This window comes from Pteropus medius, unplaced genomic scaffold (genome assembly GCF_902729225.1).
Source record: "Pteropus medius unplaced genomic scaffold, Ma_sr-lr_union100, whole genome shotgun sequence".
NCBI lineage: Eukaryota > Metazoa > Chordata > Mammalia > Chiroptera > Pteropodidae > Pteropus > Pteropus medius.
Genome location: NW_024340701.1, coordinates 17924138 through 17938694, shown reverse-complemented (window position 1 = coordinate 17938694; position 14557 = coordinate 17924138). Strand labels below are relative to the sequence as shown.

General features: G+C 42.8%; 1 long non-coding RNA gene across 1 annotated transcript in view; it reads left to right on the top strand.

The window, feature by feature from the left end:
- The window catches only part of LOC120622769 (uncharacterized), a 97378-nt gene extending 93178 nt beyond the window's left edge, over positions 1-4200 (top strand). Inside the window, exon 4 of the long non-coding RNA XR_005658554.1 lies at positions 3971-4200. This is a non-coding gene — a long non-coding RNA (uncharacterized LOC120622769). The remainder of the gene's footprint in view (positions 1-3970) is intronic.
- Positions 4201-14557: the final 10357 nt, after the last annotated feature.

Here is a 14557-nt window from a genome sequence, read left to right as displayed (position 1 = left end):
CAGGACAACTCTGAAGGGCCATCCTAGTTCCAAGGCTCCCAGAAGATCATGGGAGGCCTTGGTTGTGACTACATCACAGTTCAGCCCTTACTTTTCCCACTCCTGCTTCCCTTCTTCTCTTAAAGATGTTAACCCTAAAGGCACTCCCCCAGAAACCACCTGTACACAAATCTCTATCTCAGACCCCATTTCCAGGCAACCCAACCCAAGGCAAAAGGTCTGAAGCTCATCTAATATAACCCTCCCCTTCACAGATGAGGAAACTAAAGCCAACAGAGGGATTGGGTGCACTTAAGGTCACTTGGAGAGTTAACGTGAAGTTTAGTTCTCAAATTCAGACTCTCAGCATTGGAAAAGACCCTAAAGGTCCCCTGATCTAAGCAGAAAGAAATGTAATCAAGAGGCTATTGGGTAATTCTCACAGCGTTGGTGGCAGTGGTGGAGTTAAAGAACCAGAACCTGACCCAGGAGCCATTGCCACATTGCCCTGCTGCCCTGGGAACTCAGACTTGTTGCAGCTACCACCACCAGTGAGAAGATTCTCTATAGCCTCTATTTCTAGATGTCAGGAGTCCCCAACTAAAAGTTACCATGGGTGCCTAGATTGAATGCCCATGTCCCAGCCCAAGGAAGGCTGGAGTGAGGACCTGATAGGACTGGTGGAGACTAGGTCAGGGCTCTTAAACCCAGCTGCACCTCAAAAAAATCTGGGAACTTTAAGAGATCTTGATGTCTAGGTGATACTCCAGATCAATTAAATCAGAATTTCTGGAGATAGGACCCGGGCATTGGTGTTTTTTAAAAAAGTTCTCTGGGTCGTTCTGATCAAAAGTTGAGAGCCTCTACTGAAGGGGAAACTAATGATGAAAGGACTGGGGACTCTCTTCTCTTCATTCCTTGTGGTATAAGGTAGGGTTTGCTCAAAGAAGCAGAACTACTCTTAGTGATACCGAGTAAGGGATTTATTGTAGAATTGGGCCTGACACGATTGTAGGAGAAGGTTAAATTGCTTGTGTTAGAATGTTGACTTGAGTCTGGTGGTGGGCCTGAAGGCAGCAAAGCCAGCAGTTGAGATGAAAAAATGGACAAATTTCATCAAAATTTCGTTACTTGAAGCAACAAACATTTACTATCTCACAGTCTCTGAAAGTCAAGTAATTGGAGTGGCTTAGCTAAGTGGTTCTGGCTCAGGGTTTGTCATGGGGTTGCAGTTAAGGTGTCAGCTGGAACCTGTGGTCATCTGAAAGCTTGAATGAGGTTGAAGCATCTGCTTCCGAGGTGGCTCACTCACTTATCTGTTGATGAGATGCCTCAAGTACCTTGCTGGCTATTGGCCAAATGCCTCAGATTTTCACAATATGGGCCTCTCCATAGGGTTGGCAGCTGGCTTTCCTTAGATCAAGCAATCTCAGAAAAAAAGAGAGAGATGGGCCAACAGAAGGTACAGTGTCTTTTATAACCTAATTCATAGTGACATCCCATTGTTTCTGCTGTATTGATATTGGTCATACAGACAAACCCTGTACAATGTGGAAGAAATGACTCAAAGGTATGAATACCAGGAGGTAGGACCCACTGAGGGGCATTTTGGCGGCTGGTGTGGGTAAGTGCAAAGAAAAACCAGAACCCATCATGGCAGCTAGAATCCACATTTCACCACCTCTAATCTCCGTGGTATAGGTCACTTGCAGGAAAAGCTGGTGCCCTCAGCCATGACTGAACAGGCTCCTAGCCCAGACCTGGAGAATCCGAAGGAGAAGAGCCAGCAAGAGCAAAGAATCTGTGGACCTGGCTGTGTCCTGGGACCAAAAAGTGGGCCGGCAGATCCACTGCAAGACTGCCTGGCTCACATGGAGTTGCAGAGTGTAAAAGTGGCTGCTGTTTCACCTGCCTTCCAAATCTCATGCAAATTTTCCCTGCAGCCAACTCTAACAGGGACCAATGCAAAGAAGCGGGTTCTGGGAAATGTAGTTCCAGCCTAACTAGGTGGCCACAGTGTAAAGGCACCACAGGACTGAAGTGTGTTTGGGGGGATGGATATAGCCAATGAAAGAGGTACTCATAAGGAGATTTCTGTTCCTTCTTCTTGGGCTGGAGCCAGAAAGAGCAAAGACAGCCGTGGGTGAGCCAGAGTCTGACAGAAAGAAACACAGAGACCTCAGTCTTCCCAGAACCTCTGGGGAAGCCTCCCCCCAGTTCCCTCTCCAGGCCCATTACAAACCCACTCTGTAGTAAGCCTCTTTCATTCTGTAAGGGGGAAGGAGGGAGGTAGGGATGACAGATGGATGCTTTGAAAGCTGATTCCAAATCAGCTGGAGTGGACAATAATTTCTCCCTACTTCACATCAATACCTCTAGACAGCCAGATGAAAATCATGCTTTAATAGTTTGGCTGCATCTAATAACATGGCCACTCACACTGTTAGCCTGATGTCTCTCAACTCCAAAATGTCTCACAATAAAGTTCCCTTGGCAGTGGCATAAAAGATGACACATAAGACCTGCCTGGTCTGTCATTTCAAAAACCCCAGAATATTTCCCCTACTGGCCTTCTTATGCCTGAAATCCCCACATCAGAGTATTAACCCTCTAGCCAAAAGCTTAAATTTGCTTTAACATGCAACTATCTCTAAAAGAGGTCATGCTTTAAGCTATTATTGGTCATTTATATTCCCTAGTATAGATGAAATCTGGAGAGACATTAGACATAGGGGTAAGTGAGGGAGCATTAGACACTTGACAGGGACAGATAAACAAGAATAGAGAGCCCTGAAAAGGGAGTGTGAAAGAAATAATCCTATAGTTCATCAAATCCTGTTTCATTTTATTTTTTTCTGGGGTCACAGAAAGACTACTCTTCCCAGCCTCCCTTGAAGTGAGACTGAGGTCATATGTTATACAACAGGATGTAAGTGGAAATAATGTAAGCCACTCCTCGCAGACTTTGCCATTAAAAATATCTCATGTAATTTTCCTGTCACTTTCAGCAACAACCATAGAGGCCATATATCAAGAAGGTAAGACAGAGCATCTGGGACCCCAGATTCACTAGATGGCCGAGAACTGCCCTGGAGAGTAGCCCACCTCAAGCTGGACTTTGCATGAGTGACATGTAAACCTTTGTTTGCTTATGCCACTGAGATTTGGGCATTAATTTGTTTCTGTAGCATAGTCTATTCTATCCTGAGTAATACAGAAATTGGTATCAGAAATGAGGTTTTGCTGAAATAAAAACCTAAACTATAGGGTCAAGCAGTAAAGAAAGTAAAGATATTGATATCAGAGTTTAGTAAGATAGTGATCCATGTTATGCAGTGACAAAATATTTAGTCAAACTTTTACTTGCAAATAGTAAGAGAAGGGAATGAGAAAACCTTTGAGTGGCAAAATGACTCAAAGTAAAGATCAGATTCAGCATGTGGACTTCCTGCAATTCCCAGATGCGTTAAGGTGGCTCCCATTAAATGCAGTGAGTGCGGTGTAGGGGTGAGAAAGCCAATAAATATATCGATATGAAAACTGACTCTTGAAAAGAATTTTGGATGTGGTCATCCGTACATGAAAGTGACGAGAAGCAAATATATCAGCAGCCTATAACATTTTTAAGGGAATTGTATTGCCAAAGAAACCTTGAGCTTGTACCAAAACATTTTTCTAAAGCCAGCCATGAAGCTAAAACAAACCTTGTGCTCCCACCATGAGTAGGAAGCAGGTTGGGAAAGTTCTGTGGCCCCTCAAGAAGGGATTTCTCTAGTACCCCTCTAGATATTATGAAGGATGATGACAGAAAAAAAAAAAAAAAGAAGCCAGAACCATGAGTCAGTGAGAAAAATGAACAAAGGAGCTCCTCCAGGAGAAAATGCCTAATAAAGAGATCTTCTCCACCCCCAGGGTATGAAGCTTTCACAGTAAGATTTTCAAATTATTATGCACTAGTGACTGCTGTGTGTCTATCATCCTTCTTCTCCAGTTGTTCCAGCTTCCAGCCTTTTGGGTCTTCCTGGGCCATGAGTGAGTGAGCTTTGCATGATTTCAACTCCCAGTCTTCAAGGCACCCCAGTTGATGCCAAGTGGAGCAGAGGTGAGCTGACACTGCTGAGCCCTGCCCAACTGTAGAATCCAGAGCAAAATACATGTTGTTGTTTTAAGCCACTAAATGTTGGGACAGTTTGTTCTGCTTCAATAGATAATGAATATACAGTTGATCCTTATCTGTCATGGATTTTTGACAAATTTGCATACTCACTAAAATTTATCTGTAACTCCAAGATCAAAACTCACATCACTTTTGTGGTCATTCGTAGATATGCACAGAGCAACAAAAAATTTGAGTCACCTGATGTGCACATTACCAGCTGAGGTCAAAGAAGACCATGCTGTTCTGTCTTCTTATTTCAATTCTCATATTGTAAAAAATGTGTCCTTTTTGTGGTCTACTTAGTGCCACATTTTTCACATTTTTGTGCTTTTTTTGATGGTTATTTTGCTGTTTTAAAATGACCTCAAGGGAGGTCAGCGTCCCTTAGTGCATGGAGGCTATGATGTGTGTTACAGAGGAAGTACACATGTTAGATAGATACATGTAACTCATTAGGACATAAGTTACACTGCTGTTGGCCATGAATGAGTTCAATGAATTAACAATATATATTAAATAAAATGTTTTTAAACAGAACCACACATAAAACAAGAATATATATATATACACATATACACATATACATATATACATATATATACATACACACATAGATAGATAGATATAGATATAGATATAGATATAGATATAGATATAGATATAGATATAGATATAGATATATAGATATAGATATAGATATAGATTGACTGACAAAAATGTGACCAGAGGCTCACAGGAACCTGACCCTATATTTCTACTAAGATTAATGGTTTTGTGTTCTTTCATTCAGTGTTTGTGGAGGCATTATAGAACATAACTACCACAAAAAATGAGAATCAACTGTATTTATATTCAGTTATCCTCTTTTTATTGAGCACATGAGAACACCATACTTCACGGGGCCTTTACAGTTAAGTGGGGCCATCTGACTGGCTATCCAATGAAATGTGAGTAGGAGGCCAAAGCATTAAAGAACCAGTGTGCAGTCTCCAACCTCTCTCTATCTTTCATGTGGCAAACATGGAGGCCTTGTTTTAAAATGGTGGTATCCTTGAATGAAGGGAGCGTGGATCCTTGAGTAATTGGAAAGAGGAAAGCCCTGGTAACCTATGTCAGACTTTATATGAACAAGATGTCACCTGTTGTGCTCAGCCACTGAGATGCCAAGGATTGATTTGTTGTTTCAGTCTAGCCTTGACTTTCCAGTCTAAAACAGGGTGTGAGGACGCCACAATGTGAAGCTTTTCCAATTTTACAATTTCTCCTGGACAGGATCTTCCAGTCAGCCAAAGTATATGGGCATGTGCATGTGTGCCTGCATGTGTGTGTGTATGTGTGTACATGTAGCTCTTAATTAGCTACATGTTCTAATAATTGCTAATCTATTTGCCAATAAGGCCACAAATGTTGAAATGTAAAAGTTAGCTTGCCCTCCGTCCCCAACTCTCATCAAAAAAGAGGAGTGGTAGATGGCTTAGATTTATTTATTCACTGATTTATAAAGGGAGAGAAAAAGGGAGAATTGATTCAGTCTAAAGGAAGTCCAGAGGGGAACCATAAATTAACCTCTTCATCCTTCACTGCTATCAGCCTCACATCTGAAGCACCAGTCTGGTAAATAAACCTAAAAAATGTATCATGATTAATCAATCATGCATCAGGGAAATGCAAATTAAAACCACCACAATGAGATATTACATCACACCAGTTAGAATGTCTATCACCAAAAAATCAAGAAATAACAAGTGCTGCTGAGGATGTGGAGAAAGGGACCCCTCATGCTCTGTTGGGTAGGATTGTAAATATATGCTGCCATACAACCCAGCAGTTCCACTTCTGGGTATTTTTTCAAAGAAAACAAAAATACTCATTTGAAAATGTATATACATCCCTATATTCATTGCAGCATTATCTACAATAGCCAAGATGTGGAAGCAATCGAGGTGTCTATCAATAGATGAATGGAAAAAGATGTGGTACATATATACTCAGCCATAAAAAATAATGAAATCTTTCCACTTGTGACAACATGGATGGACCTAGAGGGTATTATGCTAAGTGAAATAAATCAGAGACGGACAAATACCATATTATCTCACATATATGGAATCTTTAAAAAACGGATAAACAAAACAGAAATAGACCCTTAGATGTAGAGAACGAGATGATGTTTGCCAAAGGGAAGGAGGGTGGGGGTTAGGGGAAAAAGTATGATGCCCCTTTTGCCTGGAAGCCCCACTTCTAGAATTGTATCTTTGGGAAGTTATTTTTAAAAAGTCTCCTTGTAGGTAGAAACATGCCTCTACACATGCATCTACTCTTTTATTTATATTAGATTTATATTAGATGTTATTGCTTATTTTCCTGTAGATGAAGAAGTTATCAAACATATAGTGGTAAAGGGAGAAGGAACTTCCCAGAATGCTAGGGATGAAAAGAGGCAATGGTTTGATCCAGGGTGGAGATAAAGGGAGGAGCCAGAAATGAAGCGATGGATGAATAGAGATGTATCTGTGAAAACCAAGAGATAATGTTAGTGAAAATTGGTTCACAAAAGAGGTACTGGGCCTCTACAGAGTCTGGGTCTGCTTAATCTACACTCAGGGGCCTGTAGTAAGGCCGTGTTAGCTCAAAGCCAAGGAGTTATCCCAAAGACAGGCTCTTTCAGGTTCCTGGACCCAATTTCCAAGTGTGGAAGAGGAACTTCCCCACACAACCAAACGATGCTCCAGACACCACATACTCAACTCAATTCTGACACCATCTACCTGGAAAAAGCATCAGATTCCATAGGTTAAGGGTTCAGTCCTACAACATTGTCCACCCCCACCCCACTTCAAATGTCAGTCACAAATCCAGGTTGTTAGCTGTGCTTCTGACTGACTGGCTATGAATCAGAGGTTCTCACAACCTCCTCTTCTTTGGGTTCTATTAATTTGCTGGAGCACCTCATAGAACTCAGAGAAATATTTTACTTACTAGATCACTGGTTTATTATAAAAGGATATAACTCAGGATAGCCAGATGGAAGAGGTGCATAGGGCAAGGTGTGGGGAAGAAACAAGGAGCTTTCATGCCCTCTCCAAGGTGCACTACTGTCCCCAAACCTCTATGTGCTCATTAACCCAGAAGCTCTGTGAACTCTGTCCTTTTGGGTATTTATGGAAGCTCCATTCTGTAGGCATGACTGATTAATCATTGGCCATTGGCAATTGATTCAACCTCCAGTCCCCCTCTTCCTCCACCTCCTTGAGGTCTAGGTCTGGAGACTGAAAGTTCCAATCATCCAATCGCATGGTTGGTTTTGCTGGCAACCAGCCCCCATCCTTAGGTGCTGTCCAAAAGTCACCTCATTAGCCTAACAAAAGACATCTTTATTGCTCTCACCACCTAGGACATTCCAAGGGTTTTAGGAGCTCTGTGGCTAAAACTGAGATGAAGACCAACTATATATTTCTTATTATAAAGCACAGTATCACACTGGCAAAAATGGCAGACTTTCCTACACAGGGGATCCTGATCAGCATGCTAGGTCATCTGCATTCCAACTGAGTCCAGCCGTTGCAGAACTTCCTGTGTTTCTGTGGAAAGAACAAAGCCTCTGGAGTCAAACAGCCCTGTTTAAGTCCAGCTTCATTGTGTACCTGCTGTGTTACATTAAATAAATCACTTAACCTCTCTGAGTCTCACCCTGCCAAGTGGAATAGTAGCTACTTAGAGGGTTCTGGAAGAATTAAATGAGATAATTTAGGCATACAGCAGGTGGTCTCCTTCCCATCCCCTCTTACCACCATGTGTACCCAGAAAAGGTCTCACAGTTTTTGAAGTATATTCCACCATAACAGCTGTGGGAAGCTGAATAATGCAGCCCCCCCCCAAAAAAAAACATGTCAATGTCCTAGTCCCTGGAATGTTACCTTACATGACAAAAATATGGACTTTGCAGGTATGATTAAATTAAAGATCTTGAGATGGGAAGTTTATCTTAGATTGCTTAAATGGACCCAAGATGCTATCACGTGTGTCCTAATAAGAAGGCAGAAGAAAGTTACAAAGGAGAGGAGGAGGCCACATGATCACAGAGACAGAGATTGAAGTGATGTGGCCACAAGCCAAGAAGGCCACAGCCACCAGGAGCTGGAAGAGGTAATGAACAGATTCTCCTCTGGAGCCTCTAGAGGGAGCACAGCCCTGATAAACACCTTGATTTTGGCCCATTGATACTGATTTGTGGCTTCTGGCCTCCAGAACTGTGAGCTACCAAGTTTGTTGCAGTAACCACAGAAAACTAATACAGCAGTCAACTCAGTCTGTAGCCCCAAAGAGAGAGTTAAGAAAGGAAAGGCCTAGGTTCCAAGCCCATACTCTGAAAAAGAGCTCTTGGTCCCTTGGGTGGGGGCTGCAGAAACCAAGTTTCCTAGAGCTAAGGTTGTTCTGGGTGGTCTTGTTGACACCTGCTTACATTAACTCCCCCACCTTGCCTCCCATAGGAGGAATCCAAGCAGAGAAAGGAATGAAATTAGCGTCATTTCCTTGTCTGCTTCCAGCACAAACACCCCCTCACTGAGGAGGGCAGGGATCCCTGTATCTGAGGCCCTGGAGTCAGGTACCTGAAAACAATCTTCCATGCCTGGTCCTTGGCTTTATCAAGGGTACCCAGGGGAGGACAGAGCCTGCACAAGTTAAGCATGTAGCACCACGCTGCAGACAGTAGCTTCCCCCAGCAAGGGCTAATAGGCCTAACCTACTTCTCAGGGATGCTATGAAAACTAAGGATCGTAAAGAGTGCTAACTGCCATGAAAATGCTCAGCTTACACCAAATGACCCACTGATGGTTTTAGCCTGGAAAAAGTAGTCATGTTGAAGACGAATTACACTGGGGGCCAGACTGTATTGTAGTGCCTTCACAGATCACAAGTTTTCAATTTGCAGTGCAACCAGATCCCCCAATGTGGCACCCTGCCCCCACTGCTTGCAACTTGACCCCTATTTAGTGGGTTTCTGGGGCTACCTCCACATTGCGTGCCCCCAACCTTCCCAGAATTCCAGAGTATTCCAGACTGCCCATTGGCAGAAGCCTGGGCCATGTGGACAGCATTGACTGCTATGCAAGTGAGACTTACATTTATAAAAGTGGGACATGGAGGCACCAGTCCCTCCCAACATATGCTAGCTAAGGAAGAAGTCAATCTCAGTCTGAAGGCCCAGTAGTAAAACAATACATTATTAATTTCACCTCCATGGCAGAGACATCTAGCTCTCACCAAACCCATTTCCCTTTCCTTTGGGGCACACAGCTAGACTACATTTCCCAGTCTCCTTTGCAGTTAAGTGCGACCATGAGACTGTTCTGGCCAACAATAAGTGCAGAAGTGATGAGTGGCCTGGTGCATAAAAGCCTGCAGTGCCATTCTTCACTCTCTCTCTCTCTTCCCCTCCTGACCAGTTGGATGTCAGTCTTCAGGGCAACCTTGGAAACAAGTGATCAACTGTTCTGGTTTGCCAGAAACTATCCCAAGTTTAGCACTGAGAGTCTGCACCTAGGAAACCCCTTACTCCCAAACTGGACTGATTGGTCACTCTACTTGAAAGGCACATGTGAAAGATGGCAGAGGCTCCATCAGCCTGGGTACCTGCATAATTGCATGGAGAAGAGCACTTCCCTCCAACACCTCCCACTTCCACCAATCAGCAACACATATTTTGGATTTTACGTGAGTGAAAAATAAACAGATTTCCCATTTTATGTGTTACCACTGCTGGGGTAACCTTAACTGATACACTATCTAATATTTTTGGAGAAACACAAAAATATCCTATGTTCCCCGGCTATTTTAAGAAGACAGATACCAGTTATAAATAGAAGGGCTATATATTATCTGGTTTAGTCCTGCCTTACACCTGTTATCTGGGCATAATTATTAATAGTATCCTCTTTTACTCTCCAAAGTGTGTGTTTGCGCAAAATCTAACATGCTTATAGATAATTTCAAGAGTGAATGCATGCTTAAAATGTTGCAGGAAAATTGTTAATGGAATCTTATTTTAAATGCAATTATTTAAGAAAAAAACTTTCTGTAATAAAAGTAATTTGCCTGAAAGCCAATACTATGAATTTGGCTGTCGGAATTTTGAATTTCCTTTGTTGGACACATTGTGTGCATTACCTAAAACCATCCTAAAACCTAGATTTCTTACAGACGTGTTTGGAAGATTGCTGTTCATCTTGTATTTTTGGTCTTTTCCATCAATCAATTAAAAATTATATCCATACAATGAAATATTATCCAGTGATAAAAAGAAATGAGTTTTCAAGTCACAAAAAGACATGAAGGAAACTTAAATACATATTGCTAGGAGTGAAAAAAGCTATATGCTATATGATTCCAACTACATGACATCCTGGGAAAAACAAAACTATGGAGGTGGTAAACAGATCAGTGGTTGCCAAGAGTTGGAGGGAAGAAATGATAAATAGGAGGAGCAAAGGGGAAGTTTAGGGTAGTGAAATTGTTCTGTATGATGCTGTAACAGTGGACACGTGACATTATGCATTTGACAAAACCCATAGAATGTCCAACACTGTGAGTGAACCCTAGTGTAAACCATGGACTTTAGTAATAATAATGTGCCAACATTGGCTCATCAGTTGTAACAACTGTATCACATTAATGCCAGATGTTAATTATAGGGGAAACTGTGGGGGAAGGGAAGAGGGGGAGCTTGGTGTACTTTCAGATCAATTTTTTACAAAACTAAAACTGCTATAAAAATAACTTTAGAAACAAAACCTTAAAAATAAGAAAAAATGATATCCCACAGAAGAGACATAGGATCTATAGCCTCTGAGGGCTGCTATTAAACTGCCCAAAGGTGCTATACTGCAACAGGCAACAGGCTGCCTTCCAGTGTGGATCCAGGTGGACATGTAAAGTGGGTAGCTGCCAGCACAGAAATCCAAGGGAAATGTTCCTGATGTAGTAGGATCAGGGCCTGGAATGCCAACTGGTGATGTGGGTTTGGGGTTGAGACCTAAGAACAGAGCCCTTCTTTGGGCCAGCGTGGGGGAAAGCTAAGGAGGGAGGAAACTCCAGGCTGAGGCACTCACTGGGGTGGTTGGACCTCCCCCACACACCATCAGCCTCCTCTGGGAGCTGGGGCCACAGTTGAACAATCCAAACAGGAGGTTGTGGGGCCCCAGCTGGATGCTGCTTACCACACAGTTAAGTGAGAACAAATCCGAAGCAAATACTTGTGATGTTTAGAGCTTTAGAATGCCCATGTTTTATTTATACACATTAGCATGGAGTCTGCAGGCCCCTGGAGTCTGAAAGAAATGAGAAAATCACAGAATGTCAAGGCTAGAAGAGGTTTGAGGAGTGATCTAATCCAGGCCTTCATTTTGCAGAAGAGGAAATTGAGGCCCATAGAGAGAGATGACCTGAGGTTGCAGATAAAGACAGACTCCTTAGGCCTAGGCTTCTCACAATCCTGGGCATGTGTCCCCCTGCCCCCATCTGTCTGTCTGTCTGTCTGTCTGTCTCTCTCTCTTTCTCCCCTCTCTCCTACTCCTTCTCCCCACTCTCTTTCTGCTTTTCAACTTGTTTATTTGCTTCCATGCTAGACACTTTCACTGTGCTACTTTCTGAGCAAGGCCAGTTATATACTGCGGGCTAGTCTCACAATCTCTGGAGGTTGGGGACCATCTGAAGTCACAAGGTCTGGCCAGTCCTTGGGAAATCATAGGCTTGTTCCTGAAATCATTATAGGGCCTCGAAGCCTAGAGAGTAGTTGGATTTAAAAAAAAAAAAGTCACACTGTGAACTCACAAGAATTTCAGTTAAAACTGGAAATGAAGTCCACAGAAGCAAGTGCCGTCTTTCTTCTGAGGCTCTCTCCCTCCAGATACATCAACTCTCCTTCCCACCTGCCTTCCCTCCAGCTTTGAGGCTCTAGATGGTAGCTCTCCTTTGCTCCATAATCACAAGCACTGGCACAATTCTAGGTTCCTAGATGCTGAGTATTGCAGCCAGCTCTTGGTAAGTCTGATGAGAATCTGGAGATGATATTGACTTTTGGCTTAACAGTGATAATAGGCAGGTGGGGTAATGGGCCAGGTGACTGGGGGACATCAGTGCAGACAGCTGAGCAAACAGGAGCGAGAGTGGGCCCAGATTTAGACATCTGAAGTCCTCCAGTAGCTGATCAGCCTGCTCAAGACAGTGGAGTTCTGGAGAAAGTACCTGAGAATCCAGCAGTGTGGTTGTGGTAGGTGGAGGAGGGAGGATGAAGAGGACTTTTGAAGGAGCCCTGGGTCCTTGAAGAAGACACTCTAGATCAACTCACTCAGACTCCACCCTGACTCTACTCTAGACAGGCTGACTCTACTACCCAGAAAGTCTAAAGCCATATCTTCCCAGACCTCCTTACAGCTATCGGTGGCTATGTGACAGGGCTCTGGCCAGTGAGACATTAGTAGAAGCCAGCTGGTGAAGGTGACTCTTCTGCCCTCCCCTCCTTTTTCTGTCTTGACCTATTGATGTAATGGTTGCAACTTCAGAAGCCATCTTGGCATTCTGAGGGAAAAGCCTAGAGAACTCCTCTGACATCTCCGAACTCCTGAAATGATTCCAACACTAGCAACCAACTCCCCTCAGAATTCTTATTACACTAATGAAAATAAAAACAAACCCAAAAACTTCTACCATGTTTAAGCCATGATTATTTGGGTTTTCCATTACTCAAGCAGAAGATAATCAGCAGTATCAAATGCTATAGAGATGTGTATCCACGAGGGCCCTTTATTAACAGAAAAGACAATTCATGTAAACATAAATCTTGAAGAGATTTATTGGCTTACATAACTGGAAAATATGTAATCAGAATAGGCTTCAGTGAAAGTTTAATCCAGCAGCTTAATGGTATCACTAAGGACCTGGTTTCTTTTCATCTTTCCATGCCCACTCTTGAACCTATCACTGTGGTAAAAAGGACTGGATCAGGCTGGCTGGCTTTGGTAAGTCAGATCTACCCCTAGAGGGTCAATCTCTCCCAAATACTTTGATTGCTAGACAATGGGGAAAGAGAGGTCTACAAAGGACAATCTAGATGCTATTATGAAGGGTGAATAGAAGCTAGGTGACCAAGCGATGAGTGCCCACTACAGCTATCTGTTCTGGGAGGAGGAGAATTGTATAGAGGCCATTGGACATGGTCATCAGAAGGTCGATGGCAATATTCTGTTGGGAAGGAGACAATGCCAGCTGCACAGGAAGTGGAAGTGAAGAGGTATAGATTACTCTTTCAAGAAATGTGTCACTGATGAAAGAAGGAATGACACTATCTGGGGTGATGAGGCAGGGTTAATGGACATTTTCTTAGAATGGGAAGACTTACATATAGTTGTAGGATGGGTGAAGAAATATGCTAGAAAATAAGAGTTTGGAGAAGAAAGAGAACAATGAAAATTCTCTGAGTGCCTCCTGAGAAATTTTGATGGAGGAAATGATAGAGAAAAAATGGCAGTGATTTAGGACACTGGTAGATGGTACACAGAGACAGCCTGGAGCCCATCAAAATACTCCACAGCTGTATTCTTTTTCTACTGTTGTATAGCCTATTACCCAAAACTTAGCAGCTTAAAACAATGCGCATTTATCTCATTTTCTGTAGGTCAGAAATCCAGTCCCAGTAGAACTGTGTTTTTTGCTTGGCATTTCATAAGGTGCATTAAAGTGACTTCCTACTATCTTCCTTTTTGGAGCTTGAAATCCTCTTCCAAACTCACTGGTTGTCGGCAGAATTTGATTTCTTGTGGTCGTATGACTAAGGCCCCATTTTCTTGATAGCCATCAGCCAGGGACCTCTATCAGTTAGTAGAGGCCATCCTCAGGTCTTTGCCAGGTGGCCCCCTCCATAGGCAGTTCACAACATGGCAGTTTGCTTTCCTCCTTGAGACCAGCATGAGAGCCTCGCTGATGTCTTACCCACTTTAACTTCTTTAAGGGCTCACCTGATTAGATCAGGCCCACCTAGGATAATCTCCCTTTTGATGAACTCAAAGTCAACTGATTAGAGACTTAATTAGTCATGGAAGTGATATCTAATTATATTTCCCAATTCCATTCACATTCACTAAGAGGGGATTGTTCAGGGTGTATATACCAGGGGATGGGAATCCTGGGTCCTCTTGAAATTCTGCCTACCACAATAGCTAAATTCTCAAGGTTTTCTGGAGAACTCATAAACAACTGAGATTGTTTTCTAAGAGCTTTCCTACTTGGCCTGCTTGAGGACAGAAAATTTTGCCAGCTGCCACCAAATCATTTTACCCCAAAAATGTGCAAACAAGACTCTTTGTTTCCATATCATCTGCAGTTTTCTTTTCTCTCACTTTTGTAGATCCCATTTTCACTTTG